This window comes from Bacillus rossius, chromosome 3 (genome assembly GCF_032445375.1).
Source record: "Bacillus rossius redtenbacheri isolate Brsri chromosome 3, Brsri_v3, whole genome shotgun sequence".
In the NCBI taxonomy this organism is placed as follows: Eukaryota; Metazoa; Arthropoda; class Insecta; order Phasmatodea; family Bacillidae; genus Bacillus; species Bacillus rossius.
In genome coordinates this window covers 97,755,846-97,772,819 of record NC_086332.1, presented here as the reverse complement: position 1 = coordinate 97,772,819, position 16,974 = coordinate 97,755,846, and the positions used below count along the sequence as shown (strand labels likewise).

At 40.6% G+C, this 16,974-nt stretch overlaps 1 protein-coding gene across 1 annotated transcript in view; it reads left to right on the top strand.

The window, feature by feature from the left end:
• LOC134531063 (venom acid phosphatase Acph-1) overlaps positions 1-16,974 on the top strand; it is an 86,314-nt gene that overhangs the window by 49,861 nt on the left and 19,479 nt on the right. The window lies entirely within an intron of this gene.

Genomic DNA, 16,974 nt, shown 5'->3' with positions numbered 1-16,974 from the left:
TGTAATATTCTTATCAGGTGGAATTCAAACGAGAATACCATTACTCAGTAGTAGATGTATATAGTATGTATGAGGACAGGGGAGGAGGGAGGGGGATTCGGGGATTATGTCACTTCCTTCCGCCATGCACACACGAAAAAGTGTCCCGTTACGTTCATCAGCCATGTACGCACGAAAAAATTTCCCGTTACAGTAGTTGGAAATGGGGGGTTCAAGGCCAGGCGGAGGATCGAGGATCCGGCGGCCATCTTGGATGACGTCATCTAATCCGTATGCTAATCCATGCTAATCCGTATGCTAATCCATGCTAATCCATGCTAATCCATGCCAATCCGTATGCCAATCTATGCCAATTCGTATGCAAATCCATGCCAATACGTATGCCAATCTATGCCAATTCGTATGCCAATCTATGCTAATCCATATGTTAATCCATGCTAATCCATATGTTAATCCATGCTAATCCATCCGCCATTTTGTATTTCTAGAAATTTCCACCAACTTCGAATCGTGACGTCACCGTTGCACTTTTCGTCACGGCCGCCATCTTGGATTCGAATTTTTTTTTTCGAACTTTGAAATTCGATGTAATCATCAGCCGCCATCTTGTTTCGTCTGCTGGTGGCCGCCATCTTGTTTTCGTCTGCTGGTGGCCGCCATATTGTTTTCGTCTGCTGCTGGCAGCCATCTTGTGACGTCATATAGTTCTGTTGGTCGCCACCAGATAGCAGCAGGGGATTATTTTATTTTAACTAAAATATTTTCAGTGCCGAGGCTGGGATTCGATCCATGGGACGTGAAAACGTCCAGGATGTCGTGGTTACGAGGCGGACACCTTGACCACTAGACCACGAGACCAATTGGAATATGGTGGAATAAATAATCTATATATGCTACGTACTGACGGCAAGTTTATGATAAATGGGGGAGGGTGTTTTTGCCTTCCTTAATGCATACCTAAGGCGCCACATTTGAAATTAAAATTATTATACAGCCGCCATCTTTAATTCCAGCACAGACTACCAGATGACGCCACCGTCGCCATCTTGGTTCTCAAGTTGGCTGGTAGATGTCGCTAGTATCGCGCGCCAAATTCAAAAATTAGTTGCCAGAGGCGCCGCCATCTTGGTTCTCAAGTTGGCTGGTAGATGCCGCTAGTATCGCGCGCCAAATTCTAAATTAGTTGCCAGAGACGCCGCCATCTTGGTTCTCAAGTTGGCTGGTAGATGGCGCCACAGTCGCCATATTTTAGTTAATATAATCGATACCAGATGACGCCACCGTCGCCATCTTTAGTTCCTAGTGTTGCTACCAGAGTGTGCCACCATCGCCATCTTTAATTCTTAAAGTTACCGCCGGAGCGCGCCACCGTCGCCTCCTTAATTCTTAAATTTACTGCCGGATGGCGCCAAGTGTTATGTAGTCAGTCTAGACAGGTCGGGAACGAGTCGAGACAAGTCTAGACAGTCGAGACAAGTCGGGGGACAAGACGAGACAAGTCGGTAGCCTGTATTCACCAAGTTCTCCGTTGCCGCCATCTTTAATTCATAAAGTCGCTACCAGATGGCGCCACTGTCGACCATATTTAATTCAAGGCATTGTCGCCAGATGACGCCAAGTTTGAATTTAAAAACCTACAAGTGTTATGCAATGTGTAACCAGTCGAGACAAGTCGGTAGCCTGTATTCACCAAGTTCTCTGTTGCCGTCACTGCCATCCGGGTATCTGACGAGTCCTAATTAATACACTCGTACACATCCTACCTCTATGACCTCTACAAACAAACTGACCGTACCTACTCCAAAATGACATATATATTACACCCACATGCAAACATTTGATAACCATCAAGAATGCCAACATACAAAAATATATTAACCATCGCTGAAACAAATTTCCCAACATTAATTACAATAAAAAAAGTCCGGTATGATACTGTATTTTGTCTATAATTCAATAAATGATGATAGAGTATTAATAAAGTATTGGTGTTGTGTAGAGTCTCTCTCTTCTTCTCGTAGTGGCGGAAGACATCTCGAAGGTAGTGTTAGAATTTATGTATTAAAGCAATCACTCTAGCTGAGGAGGTTAATAACTTATAGTTACAACTTTTTAAAAATACTCTGAATTTAAAACAATTTTTAATAAGAGGTACCATTAAATGGTTTTTTGAAATTAAAGCAAACAACTTAAATGTTAAACACATATTTATTTAAATCTTATTACAAACAGCAAGGGATAAGAAAAAAACACTGATTTAAAAGAATTAAATAATGAGTAATAAAAGTACATAATATTCACACACTGCACATCATAGTGACAAAGGCAACATAACCTATTTACATAAACCAGAGACCCAATACCTAAATATTTATTATAACTACAAGTTACATAGGGTATAATATACTCTGAAATACATATTAAAGAGAAAATTGATATAAATAACATTATACTTTGCTCAATAGTTCCAGAAGTAATGAACGCACTGCTACACGAGCAATTTCAACAGTTCTTTCATCACTAGTGTTTTCTGTGGAACATACTTGAGTGGTGTCTTCACTGATCGGACCTAGATGACTGAGATCTCGGGTTCGACTCTTGCGAGATGTAGGAAGGCGAAGCTGACGCCTGCGTTTATGCTGGACTGCTACTGATGTAGTAGGTGCTGGCGATGTGGGACTCATCTGGGTACAGCTAGATGATGTCTGGACTGACGAAGTCTGACCACATGCAGATGCTGGCGGTGACTGAATAGCTGGTTGGTTGAATGCATGTGCGAAAACCTCTTCAGGCGTTGCAGGGAGAACTGTATCGTCTCTCATCATATTCACACTAAAATGTCCATAGCCCAGACAGTTGATAACTTCTAGAGGCGTATCTTGAGGTCCTGGGTTTAAAACCTGTTTCTCGTGAAACACAGCGTCACAACTCTCCGAAAAATGTTTTAAAACACCGTCGATCCACTCACTATAATCAACAGTGCATAGACCAGGTGTTACACTGGAGTATATCCTGTTCGGTTGAAAGTTAGACATCTCTGTTAACTACTTCTGCGGTAGGTCCTTACACCACCACAGTTTCAGCTCGACTGCCAATGTACTGTCAGGTCTTAGATAATGGACGACACAATCTACCTTGTTGCAGGATGTCTCGATGATGTCCGGAGCCTCCTCGTCACAATCACTGGTCCAGTGATGACCAAAGTTGCAGACCTCTAGTTGAAGTAACCATCCTCGGTGACGTAGTGCACACGGCAGAATCCTGGCGTTACTTCCGCGTACTTTGCAGTTGGATCGAACAGCATTTGCTTGAATTTGTAGCAGCTCTATACCCACACGACTATGTGTTGACTGCTGTGTCTAGGGTGTTGACCTCAATTTATACCGCTAGGACCCCCCTCCAGTCCAGTCACGTGTACCGTTGCTTCCGTTGTCCCCCCGCCTTGCTGGCGGCCTCCAACATTCGAACGAGGTGATCAACCATCCAAGCCCTAAGCATGCTCGCATTGTGTCTTGAGATCGGACCTGGACACCCAAGTTACATAGAGTATAATATACTCTGAAATACATAATAAAAAGAAAATTGATATAAATAACATTATACTTTGCTTAATAGTTCCAGAAGTAAGTAACACACTGCTTGACCAGTGACAGGTGTAACTAAATATTAAATATATTTTATTTTCCATTACCTTTCGTGGAATTTATTAATCATTCACTCTACGAAAAACAACTCAAGACAATATACCTGACCATCGAATTAAATACAGTACCGCTATGCCTTACGTGAAAGTCTAATTAGTCGATAACCTATAAATCATTCATGTACAAAGCCACACATACAGGCCAATTTTCTATGGACCATGAGACCGAGTCATGACAATATCAGACGTATAGGCTAGTCATTTCAGGACCGCAGGACCTTCTTCGTCTTTAGATAATTACAGTCATTTAGACTATCATGAAATTTTTATACATACTAAAGGACCAAGCGACCTTGAAAAATATTTTAGTAACACCAAGAGGTTTTGAACTAGTAAATATTCAGTCACTACATATTTTACTACGCGCAATCAACAAAACGGAAGCACCATCAACAAAAAGGAAGCACATTTTGAAAGCACCATCAACGTAAAGGCAGCACATTTTGGAAGCACAATCAATAAAGAGAGCAGATTTGGAAGCACAATCAAAAAAGGCAGCACATTTTGGAAGCACCATCAACAAAAAGGAAGCACATTTTGGAAGCACCATCAACATAAAAGCAGCACATTTTGGAAGCACAATCAATAAAGGCAACACATTTGGAAGCACCATCAACAAAAAGGAAGCACATTTTGGAAGCACCATCAAAAAGGTAGCACATTTTGGAAGCACAATCAAAAAAGGCAGCACATTTTGGAAGCACCATCAAAAAGGCAGCACATTTTGGAAGCACAATCAAAAAAGGCAGCACATTTTGGAAGCACAATCAATAAAGGCAGCACATTTGGAAGCACCATCAACAAAAAGGAAGCACATTTTGGAAGCACAATCAAAAAAGGCAGCACATTTGGAAGCACCATCAAAAAAGGAAGCACATTTGGTAACACAAGTTACGAGAACTAAGTCTTAGTTAGTAATCAGAATGCAAGAAATAAGAACATTTAATTTTTACTTTTAATATTTAATTTATTTCTTAAGATTATACAAATAGAAGTAAAATAAGTCATTATTGTATGTAGCCAGCTTTCCTCAGTTCTTCGAGTATGAAGGATATTTCTTTTATGCACGAATAGTTTCCTGCACAAAGTGAGCCATGTAGAAGTCTTAGCCGGTCAACCAATAAGTTTGGATCTTTCCACGATGTGTAACCAATCTTTTCTACTACCATCTCACTTGCTTGTTTATTATAAATACTTTTAATATCACAATCGTCCCAGTGATCATAATAAGCGTTATCAGATTTATTTATTATGACACGTCGTTTCCATCGTTTCGGTCTTAGGACACCGTTACATTCTTCGATCTTGTCAGCGTTAGGTGCTTCATCACAGTCTATGCTTTTGTCAACAGCCACAGAGCCACTGTTACAATCACTGTAGAAGACATCCTCTTCACCCAGATTACCATATGAATTCGATATCGATGATGTCGAAGTGCCATTATCGTCTTCATGCTTCCTTTTTAGGAGTCCATCATCATTTTTACAAAGTAAGAAAGATCTACTTGAATTCGGCTGGAATGTATTCTCACTTTTCACGTTAAGGATTCTTCCATTGTCTTCATTCTTCCATAAATCATCATCGTCCTTCAATTTAAGTTCTTCGTCGAGATCGGAAGAGCCACGAACAAAATCTCTCTCAAGACAAGGAAAATTATTGTCGTAATGCACATCACTATTCCTTAGTCTAGTAGATCCATCGTTGTACTCTGGCTTGTACGCAGGCTTAACGTTACGCTTGTGAACTTCTCATTGTTGAGCAAAGATATAGTTCTAGTACAAGCCAGAATTTTATGTATTTTTGTATTTTATTTTGTCATTTAAATTTTTTTATTAATTTTTTTATGTTATTTATTAAATATTTTTTTCTGTATTTTTATGATATCAAAGAAACCTTGTGGTGGTTTTCTCCGTGTGCTTCCGATTATTCTTGTCAATATTATGGTGGTTTTCTCCGTGTGCTTCTGATTATTATTGTTAATATTATGGTGGTTTTCTCCGTGTGCTCCTGATTATTCTTGACAATATTATGGTGGTATTCTCCGTGAGCTTTCGATTATTCTTGACAATATTATGGTTGTTTACTCCGTGTGCTTCTGATTATACCTAACTAGACATCTGATGGATTTCTCCGAGTGCTTCTGATTAATCTTGATATTATATTGATGGCTTTCTCCAAGTGTTTCTGATTATTCCTGGCTAGACATCTGATGGTTTTCACCGAGTGCTCCTGATTATTTGTGAGAGATCTATCTCTGCATGAAGAATTTTTTACTTACTGAGTCATGAGTTACATTTAATCAGTGAAATTCTGTCAATAAATCATAACATACAATATTTTTATCAGGTGGATTTAAAAAATAATAACTTTACTCAGACAAATAATAAGCTTTGAGACAGCTGAGAAGCATTAACATGAAAGATAAACTTCCTTCTCCTTGATGTCTAGCGAAGCCATCCTTGTTTTGCGAACGTTAGTGAGCATCCCGCATACCACATAAAAGAACTAGATAAATTATGACTCAACACAACACGTGGCAACATCTCATGCTAATAATCGAAAACACATGAAACAATTTCTTTTGTATGAGGTAACTTAATTCTTGCTGTTGAAATATTTAGAAAATTCTATTTAAGTAATGTATCTAATTTAATTCACTCAGTTTGCATCTGACAATAGTCTCAGTAACTAATATGAATCCTGATTCGGTGACTGTTGCTGTATTGAAAGGACACAGGTGTAAGTTTTGCAGCAAAGAATTTATCTTGAGAAAGAATGGAAGACAACACGAGAAGAATGACTGTGTTAAAAATCCACTACGTAATATGATAAGTTGTGTTAGATGTAGCAAGTCGTTTACGCGGAGAGAGAGCTTAAAAAGACATGACAGAACTTGTAACGCCAAGCCTGCGTACAAGCCAGAGTACAACGATGGATCTACTAGACTAAGGAATAGTGATGTGCATTACGACAATAATTTTCCTTGTCTTGAGAGAGATTTTGTTCGTGGCTCTTCCGATCTCGACGAAGAACTTAAATTGAAGGACGATGATGATTTATGGAAGAATGAAGACAATGGAAGAATCCTTAACGTGAAAAGTGAGAATACATTCCAGCCGAATTCAAGTAGATCTTTCTTACTTTGTAAAAATGATGATGGACTCCTAAAAAGGAAGCATGAAGACGATGAAGACACTTCGACATCATCGGCATCGAATTCTTACGGTAATCTGGGTGAAGATGATGCCTTCTACGGTGATTGCTACAGCGACTCTGAGGCTGTTGACAAAGGTATAGACTGTGATGAAGCAACTAAAGCAGGCAAGATCGAAGACTGTGGTGGTGACCTGAGACTGAAACGATGGAAACATCGTGATATATTAAATAAATCGGATCAAGCTTGTGATGATCATTGTCTCGATAATGAAAGTTACCCAGAGGATGGTGTTAAAACGGAAGACAGCAGAGAAAATAATATTTATAATAATCAAACAAGTAAGATGGTGGTAGAAGAGACTGATTACACTTCATGGAACGATCCAAACATATTGGTTGACCGGCTAAGACTTCTACATGACTCGCTTTGTGCAGGAAACTATTCGTGCATCAAAGAAATATCATGCATACTCAAAGAACTGAGGAAAGCTGGCTACATACAATAATGGCTTGTTTTACTTGTATTTGTATAATGTAAAGAAATAAATAATTGCAATTATAAAAATTTAATGTTTTTTTTTTCTTGTATTCAGATTTCTAACTAAGATTAAGTTCTCGTAACTTGTGCTTCCAAATGTGCTTCCTTTTCGTTGATGGTGCGGCCTTTTCGTTTATGGTGCTTCCTTTTCGTTGTCGGTGCTTCCAAATGTGCTGCCTGTTCGTTGGCGGTGCTGACTTTTCGTTGTCGGTGCTACCAAATGTGCTGGCTTTTCATTGATGGTGCTGCCTTTTCGATGACGGTGCTTCCAAAATGTGCTACCTTTTCGTTGACGGTGCTTTCAAATGAGCTGCCTTTTCGTTGACGGTGCTTTCAAATGTGCTGCCTTTTCGTTGACGCTGCTTTCAAATGCGCTGCCTTTTCGATGACAGTGCTGCCTTTTCGTTGTCGATGCTTCCAAATGTGCTGCCTGTTCGTTGTCGGTGCTTCCAAATGTGGTACCTTTTTCGATGCCGGTGCTGCCTTTTCGTTGTCGGTGCTTCCAAATGTGCTGCCTTTTCGTTGGCGGTGCTTCCTTTTCGTTGTCGGTGCTTCCAAATGTGCTTCCTTTTCGATGCCGGTGCTGCCTTGTCGTTGTCGGTGCTTCCAAATGTGCTTCCTTTTCGATGCCGGTGCTGCCTTTTCGTTGTCGGTGCTTCCAAATGTGCTTCCTTTTCGATGTCGGTGCTGCCTTTTCGTTGTCGGTGCTTCCAAATGTGCTGCCTTTTCGATGATGGTGCTTCCTTTTTTTTTTTTGATTGTGCGTAGTACAAAATGTAGTGATTGAATATTTACTAGTTTAAAAACCTCTTGGTGTTACTAAAATATTTTTCAAGGTCACTTGGTCCTTTAGTAAGTATAAAAAATGTCACGAGGGATTAATTGAATATAATTAGCTAACGACGAAGTTCATGCGGACCTGAAATGACTAGCCTATACATCTGATAATGACGTGACTCGGTCTCATGGACTGAAGACAATTGATCTATATGTATGGCTTTGAACATGAACAGCTTATATGTTATTCAGATTATTGAAAAATTAGACTTTCATAATAGGCTAATCGGCACTGTATTAATTCGTTGGTCAGGTATATTGACTTGAGTTGTTTTTCGTAGAGTGAATGATTAATAAACTCCGTGAAAGGTAATGGAAAACAGAATCTAAAATTTATTTCATAATTAGTTACAACTGTCACTGGTCAAGAATCGAACCGTGGACAGGGATCCATCGATTCAATATGAAAATTAATAATTGATTTCCTCGGAGACTTTTGGTATTTTCCCCGCATTTCTAGCTAAATAATTACATGATTTCAAGATGGCGGCCAAATTTCAAGATGGCGGGCACCTCGGTAATAATAAATGATTACTGCACTGTAACAGGTTAGAATAAAACTATCATGATGGAAATGTACTCTATAATACAAGTACACACAAGATGGTGTCCACCAGCAGACGAAAACATGATGATGGCAATGACCGCTAGCATGTACTAAACATAAAATGACGGATCCATGATGGTCGACAAGGACAAAGACAAATTTCAAGGACAAAGTCGAATTTCAAGGTCAAGGTCAAATTTAAAGGTCAAGGTCAAATTTCAAGGTCAAGGTCAAATTTCAAGGTTAAGGTCAAATTTCAAGGTCAAGGTCAAATTTCAAGGTCAAGGTCAAAGTTCAAGGTCAAGGTCAAAGTTCAAGGTCAATGACAAAGTTCAATGTCAATATAAGAGATCAAAGTTATGGTGAACAGAACATTATACTAACATGTCGTCAGCACACTCTAGCAGACGAAACCAAGATGGCGGTCTCCAGCGGACAAAGACAAGATGGCGGACATGACGTCATACCAGCTGATGGTAAATACCTTGTTATTGGTGGTGGTAGGTCAGTCTGTAGGTGGCTTCTGTGGAGGAAGGATCTGATGTGATATTTTTTTTGCCCTCGTCGGTTTCGAACCAAGGACGGGAATCGATATAATCAATCAGAATTCTAAAAAGTTAATTTTTTTGATGAATTTTGGAATTTTTCCCGATTTTCTAACATAAAAGTTACGGATTTCCAAGATGGCGTCTAAATTACAAGATGGCGTCTAAATTTCAAGATGGCGTCCATAACGATAATTGCAACATTAATAGGATCCAATATGGTGGTCGTAAGTTAAAGTGTAAGAATGACATGGTACTCAACCAAGATGGTGGGTGTAACGAAATATGCAACATTTATATAATCCAAGATGGCGACCGTAACGATAACTGCAACAGTGGTTTTTAAGATTTTTAGTTAATTTTATTATTTAAATTTTTTAATGATTTTTAAAAATTTTCCCGATTTTCTAACATAAAAATTGCGGATTTTCAAGATGGCGTCTAAATTTAAAGATGGCGACCATAACGATAATTGCAACGGAGACGTCATCATTCAAAATGGCGGACAACACAATGTCGGAATTTTCTAGAAAACAAAATGACGACATCCAAAATGGCGGATCCAAGATGGCCGCCGTGATCTACGTGTCCCGTTACGTTATGTCACGTTACGCTGTGTCCCGTTACGCTGTGTCCCGTTACGCTCGTCCAAGATGGCCGCCGTGACGTCAAAATCCAAGATGGCGGAAAGGACACACAGCACCACAGCCTGACGCCTGTCCCAGAAAATACATTCGTATACTACTCATGTAAGGCATAGCGGTACTGTATTTAATTCGATGGTCAGGTATATTGTCTTGAGTTGTTTTTCGTAGAGTGAATGATTAATAAATTCCACGAAAGGTAATGGAAAATAAAATATATTTAATATTTAGTTACACCTGTCACTGGTCAAACAGTGTGTTACTTACTTCTGGAACTATTAAGCAAAGTATAATGTTATTTATATCAATTTTCTTTTTATTATGTATTTCAGAGTATATTATACTCTATGTAACTTGGGTGTCCAGGTCCGATCTCAAGACACAATGCGAGCATGCTTAGGGCTTGGATGGTTGATCACCTCGTTCGAATGTTGGAGGCCGCCAGCAAGGCGGGGGGACAACGGAAGCAACGGTACACGTGACTGGACTGGAGGGGGGTCCTAGCGGTATAAATTGAGGTCAACACCCTAGACACAGCAGTCAACACATAGTCGTGTGGGTATAGAGCTGCTACAAATTCAAGCAAATGCTGTTCGATCCAACTGCAAAGTACGCGGAAGTAACGCCAGGATTCTGCCGTGTGCACTACGTCACCGAGGATGATTACTTCAACTAGAGGTCTGCAACTTTGGTCATCACTGGACCAGTGATTGTGACGAGGAGGCTCCGGACATCATCGAGACATCCTGCAACAAGGTAGATTGTGTCGTCCATTATCTAAGACCTGACAGTACATTGGCAGTCGAGCTGAAACTGTGGTGGTGTAAGGACCTACCGCAGAAGTAGTTAACAGAGATGTCTAACTTTCAACCGAACAGGATATACTCCAGTGTAACACCTGGTCTATGCACTGTTGATTATAGTGAGTGGATCGACGGTGTTTTAAAACATTTTTCGGAGAGTTGTGACGCTGTGTTTCACGAGAAACAGGTTTTAAACCCAGGACCTCAAGATACGCCTCTAGAAGTTATCAACTGTCTGGGCTATGGACATTTTAGTGTGAATATGATGAGAGACGATACAGTTCTCCCTGCAACGCCTGAAGAGGTTTTCGCACATGCATTCAACCAACCAGCTATTCAGTCACCGCCAGCATCTGCATGTGGTCAGACTTCGTCAGTCCAGACATCATCTAGCTGTACCCAGATGAGTCCCACATCGCCAGCACCTACTACATCAGTAGCAGTCCAGCATAAACGCAGGCGTCAGCTTCGCCTTCCTACATCTCGCAAGAGTCGAACCCGAGATCTCAGTCATCTAGGTCCGATCAGTGAAGACACCACTCAAGTATGTTCCACAGAAAACACTAGTGATGAAAGAACTGTTGAAATTGCTCGTGTAGCAGTGCGTTCATTACTTCTGGAACTATTGAGCAAAGTATAATGTTATTTATATCAATTTTCTCTTTAATATGTATTTCAGAGTATATTATACCCTATGTAACTTGTAGTTATAATAAATATTTAGGTATTGGGTCTCTGGTTTATGTAAATAGGTTATGTTGCCTTTGTCACTATGATGTGCAGTGTGTGAATATTATGTACTTTTATTACTCATTATTTAATTCTTTTAAATCAGTGTTTTTTTCTTATCCCTTGCTGTTTGTAATAAGATTTAAATAAATATGTGTTTAACATTTAAGTTGTTTGCTTTAATTTCAAAAAACCATTTAATGGTACCTCTTATTAAAAATTGTTTTAAATTCAGAGTATTTTTAAAAAGTTGTAACTATAAGTTATTAACCTCCTCAGCTAGAGTGATTGCTTTAATACATAAATTCTAACACTACCTTCGAGATGTCTTCCGCCACTACGAGAAGAAGAGAGAGACTCTACACAACACCAATATTTTATTAATACTCTATCATCATTTATTGAATTATAGACAAAATACAGTATCATACCGGACTTTTTTTATTGTAATTAATGTTGGGAAATTTGTTTCAGCGATGGTTAATATATTTTTGTATGTTGGCATTCTTGATGGTTATCAAATGTTTGCATGTGGGTGTAATATATATGTCATTTTGGAGTAGGTACGGTCAGTTTGTTTGTAGAGGTCATAGAGGTAGGATGTGTACGAGTGTATTAATTAGGACTCGTCAGATACCCGGATGGCAGTGACGGCAACAGAGAACTTGGTGAATACAGGCTACCGACTTGTCTCGACTGGTTACACATTGCATAACACTTGTAGGTTTTTAAATTCAAACTTGGCGTCATCTGGCGACAATGCCTTGAATTAAATATGGTCGACAGTGGCGCCATCTGGTAGCGACTTTATGAATTAAAGATGGCGGCAACGGAGAACTTGGTGAATACAGGCTACCGACTTGTCTTGTCTTGTCCCCCGACTTGTCTCGACTGTCTAGACTTGTCTCGACTCGTTCCCGACCTGTCTAGACTGACTACATAACACTTGGCGCCATCCGGCAGTAAATTTAAGAATTAAAGATGGCGACGGTGGCGCGCTCCGGCGGTAACTTTAAGAATTAAAGATGGCGATGGTGGCACACTCTGGTAGCAACACTAGGAACTAAAGATGGCGACGGTGGCGTCATCTGGTATCGATTATATTAACTAAAATATGGCGACTGTGGCACCATCTACCAGCCAACTTGAGAACCAAGATGGCGGCGTCTCTGGCAACTAATTTAGAATTTGGCGCGCGATACTAGCGGCATCTACCAGCCAACTTGAGAACCAAGATGGCGGCGCCTCTGGCAACTAATTTTTGAATTTGGCGCGCGATACTAGCGACATCTACCAGCCAACTTGAGAACCAAGATGGCGACGGTGGCGTCATCTGGTAGTCTGTGCTGGAATTAAAGATGGCGGCTGTATAATAATTTTAATTTCAAATGTGGCGCCTTAGGTATGCATTAAGGAAGGCAAAAACACCCTCCCCCATTTATCATAAACTTGCCGTCAGTACGTAGCATATATAGATTATTTATTCCACCATATTCCAATTGGTCTCGTGGTCTAGTGGTCAAGGTGTCCGCCTCGTAACCACGACATCCTGGACGTTTTCACGTCCCATGGATCGAATCCCAGCCTCGGCACTGAAAATATTTTAGTTAAAATAAAATAATCCCCTGCTGCTATCTGGTGGCGACCAACAGAACTATATGACGTCACAAGATGGCTGCCAGCAGCAGACGAAAACAATATGGCGGCCACCAGCAGACGAAAACAAGATGGCGGCCACCAGCAGACGAAACAAGATGGCGGCTGATGATTACATCGAATTTCAAAGTTCGAAAAAAAAAATTCGAATCCAAGATGGCGGCCGTGACGAAAAGTGCAACGGTGACGTCACGATTCGAAGTTGGTGGAAATTTTTAGAAATACAAAATGGCGGATGGATTAGCATGGATTAACATATGGATTAGCATGGATTAACATATGGATTAGCATAGATTGGCATACGAATTGGCATAGATTGGCATACGTATTGGCATGGATTGGCATACGAATTGGCATAGATTGGCATACGGATTGGCATGGATTGGCATGGATTAGCATGGATTAACATAGATTAGCATACGGATTAGCATGGATTAGCATACGGATTAGATGACGTCATCCAAGATGGCCGCCGGATCCTCGATCCTCCGCCGGGCCTTGAACCCCCCATTTCCAACTACTGTGACGGGACATTTTTTCGTGCGTACATGGCTGATGAACGTAACGGGACACTTTTTCGTGCGTGTATGGCCGGCGGAAGTGACGTAATCCAACATGGGTGATGAAGCGAAGCCGTAAGGTGGCTGGATCGGATCCCCGGATCCCCCTCCGTCCTCCGGTGCCCCAGAACGAACTATATACATCTACTCTCAGTCATATATAATAATAAGCTCTGAGACATCTGAGAAACACTAATAATCAAGACGAAATTCCTTCTCCATGGTGCTTAGCGAAGCCATCCTTCTTTTGCGATCGTTAGTGAGCATCCCGCATCCCACATAGTAGAACTAAATAATATTTACCTGCAAGCAACATGTGGTGTCATCTGTTGACAAGAAGAGACACTACTTTAAACAGGTTATTTTTCATGAAATAAATTAACTCTAATCGCTGAATGGTGCTTTTGTAGTCAGTTAGAGCCAAGTAGTCCCGTAGCCACATAGCCTCGTGTCCTGAAAGCTTCGTAGTCCTGTAGCCTTGCAGTCTCGTAACCTTGTGTTCTGGAAGCTCCGTAGTCCTGTAGTCTCGCAGTCTCGTAACCTTGTAGACTCGTAATCACGTAGTCTCGTAACCTCATGGCTCGTAGTCGTGTAGTCATGATGCCTTGGAGCCTCGTAGACTTGTAGCTACGTAACCAAGTATCCATGTAATCTTATAACATGATGCTGCTGGAGCAGTTGGAGTCAAAGAGAAAATTCTGTCGAAGACAGATGCAGCAATTGGAGCCTTGTAGACTTGTAGCTTCGTAGTCAAGTACGCATGTAGATATGTAATCCTGTAGTCTAGTATGTTCGTGGCCTCCTAGTTTTGTGGTCAATTAGCGATAGGCCTAAGACTATTTGGAGTCAAATATTTTTGACGTCATTGATTGTTGGATTCAAAGACAATTGGTGCAAATGACTGTTGGAGGCATTGTATCCTAACGTAAAATTAACGAACGCAATCTACTGAGTTAAATGTTCCTGAAAATGTGTGTCCTTTTCGTTAGATGTGCTTTTTGAGATTTTGCTTCCAAATGTGCTTCCTTTTTGATGATTGTGCTTCCGATTGTGCTTCCTTTCCGATGATTGTGCTTCCGATTGTGCTTCCTTTTCATTAAATGCTTGAACTGCGTGAACGTTGTGTAGTCATTGCGTGCATAGCGTGTACAATACGTGTATTGCGCGTCAATTGCGTGAACATTGTGTGTTCGTTCCGCTTACTGTGTGAACTGTATGTTCATTCCGTTTCCTGTGTGTGAATTCCCTGAACATTGCGTGTTGGGGGGAATGGAGTTTTGGAGCTCTTGGAGCGCTTGAAGCTGATGGGCATTTAGAGCATTGGAGCCAAATGTAGATGGATCTGATGGCGCGAATTCGAGCTCTTGGAACCTGCCTCGAACAGGTGGTGCTATTATTACTTAAAATTAAAAAAAATTACCAGTCCGAATATGCATGTTATTTTTATATATAGTATCTTATTTAATTCTCAATCTGGTAAATGTCTCGACGGCCGTGTGGTTAAAGGCGTATGTTTTCCATCCTAAAGGTCAGAGCTACGATGGTTCGAATCACAGCGCTTCCAATGTATTTCGCATAAAAAATTTAATTTACTATGCCGATAAGGACCATAATAGCTCTGGTAGGTAATGTAACATCGACCTTATGTGATGAGACAGAGCGATGCTGGCGCTCTCTAGGAACAAAAAACGGAAACAAAGTCGACGATATCCAAGATGGCGGCCTCCAGCGGAGCATAAAAAATCAATATGGCGACTGTGACGAAAATTTCATCATGAGTGAGTGGGGTACTCGATTTAAAGATGGCTGATCCAATATGGCGGATCCAAAATGGCTGTAGGTTCAAAGGTCAAGGTCACTGTCATCCAAAATGGCCGCCGTGACATCAGAGCAATCGGTCATTGACCCGGCACCCGGCACCAGCCCCTGGCGCCTGTGCCAGGACATACCAAAACATACTACTGTTAATGCCTGATTGCCACTCATAAGGTCAAACTCCCCAAACACTAAATAGCTCTCATATCTTTCCACACAATACACATACCAAGGCCTCGTTTTCATAGGTTCAATAAGCTTGTTACCCCCTGGTCAATGCCCGACTAGTGAAAACCATAGGCTGTAATCCCTCCCCGAAATCCTGAAATAACACACCTCCCACCAGCAGACTTGAGGCATCGACTTGAACTACAGACCTTCTGTTGAAATCCGGCAAATTAAGATTTGGGGGGTGGGGGTGATTTGCAAAGCTCTTTTCAGTTCTGCAAAGGATTCAGTTTGCTATGCACCCCAGCAAAATGTTTGATCTTACCTTTTTAACTGGTGTCACACAGACTCGCGAAATTGGGTATAAAACAGGAAAAATACTCTAGTTTCCCAATAAACATCATAACACCCTTTATGTTTTTGAGGACTGTAATATTTAGTATGCGGTTTATTTTTTCAGGTTCAATTACGAAATTTCACTTAGATACCACAAATCCCAAAAATAATATCTCTTGTTTAGCCCAGTTTATTTGGTCAGGGTTTACAGTAAACCTTACCTCTCGTCACTTCTACAAAACCAACTTGACATATCCTAAGTGTTCGGCAAACCTTTCCGAAAAAAACATAAGTATTATCCAAGAACGAAATTAAAATTTAAACTGGTATTCTTCCAATACCTTTTTAATTATCCGAGAAAGACATTGCGCCTCGAAATTTACGCCAAACGGTACCATGAGTCACTCAGTGTCCCCAAGGAGTAACCAATCCAGTGTAGAGGATGCTGTCATGCGCCAGCACACACTGATGAAACACAGCATTTAGATGCACAATGGTATAGTTCTGTGCTTGCCCTTAATACTGTAAAACATTTTATACTTTCAGTATAGGGAAACCACTACCTACCTTAATCTTTGTGTTTAGCTGCCAGTAATCCACCACCAGCCTGAACTTCCACTTCTTATTTTTCCAAATAGAAATGCCATCGAAGCATAAGGCGAAATCGAAAACCTTATGATCCCTTAATCCTCTAAAGCTTTAATAATTTCCCTAAAATATCACAATCTGGGGGAGAGCATTGATAAGGTACGCAGCACACCGGCTCATCATACGACACCTTAATATGATAGGGCATCCAATCACATCACCCAATTCGTACCATAACCATATCGGAGAATTCCTCTATCAAACATTTTATCGTATCTTGCAGCAATCCCATTATCCACAAGCACAACTTAACAGAACCTAAAGTATTTTTTTTAATACTATCCAGTAA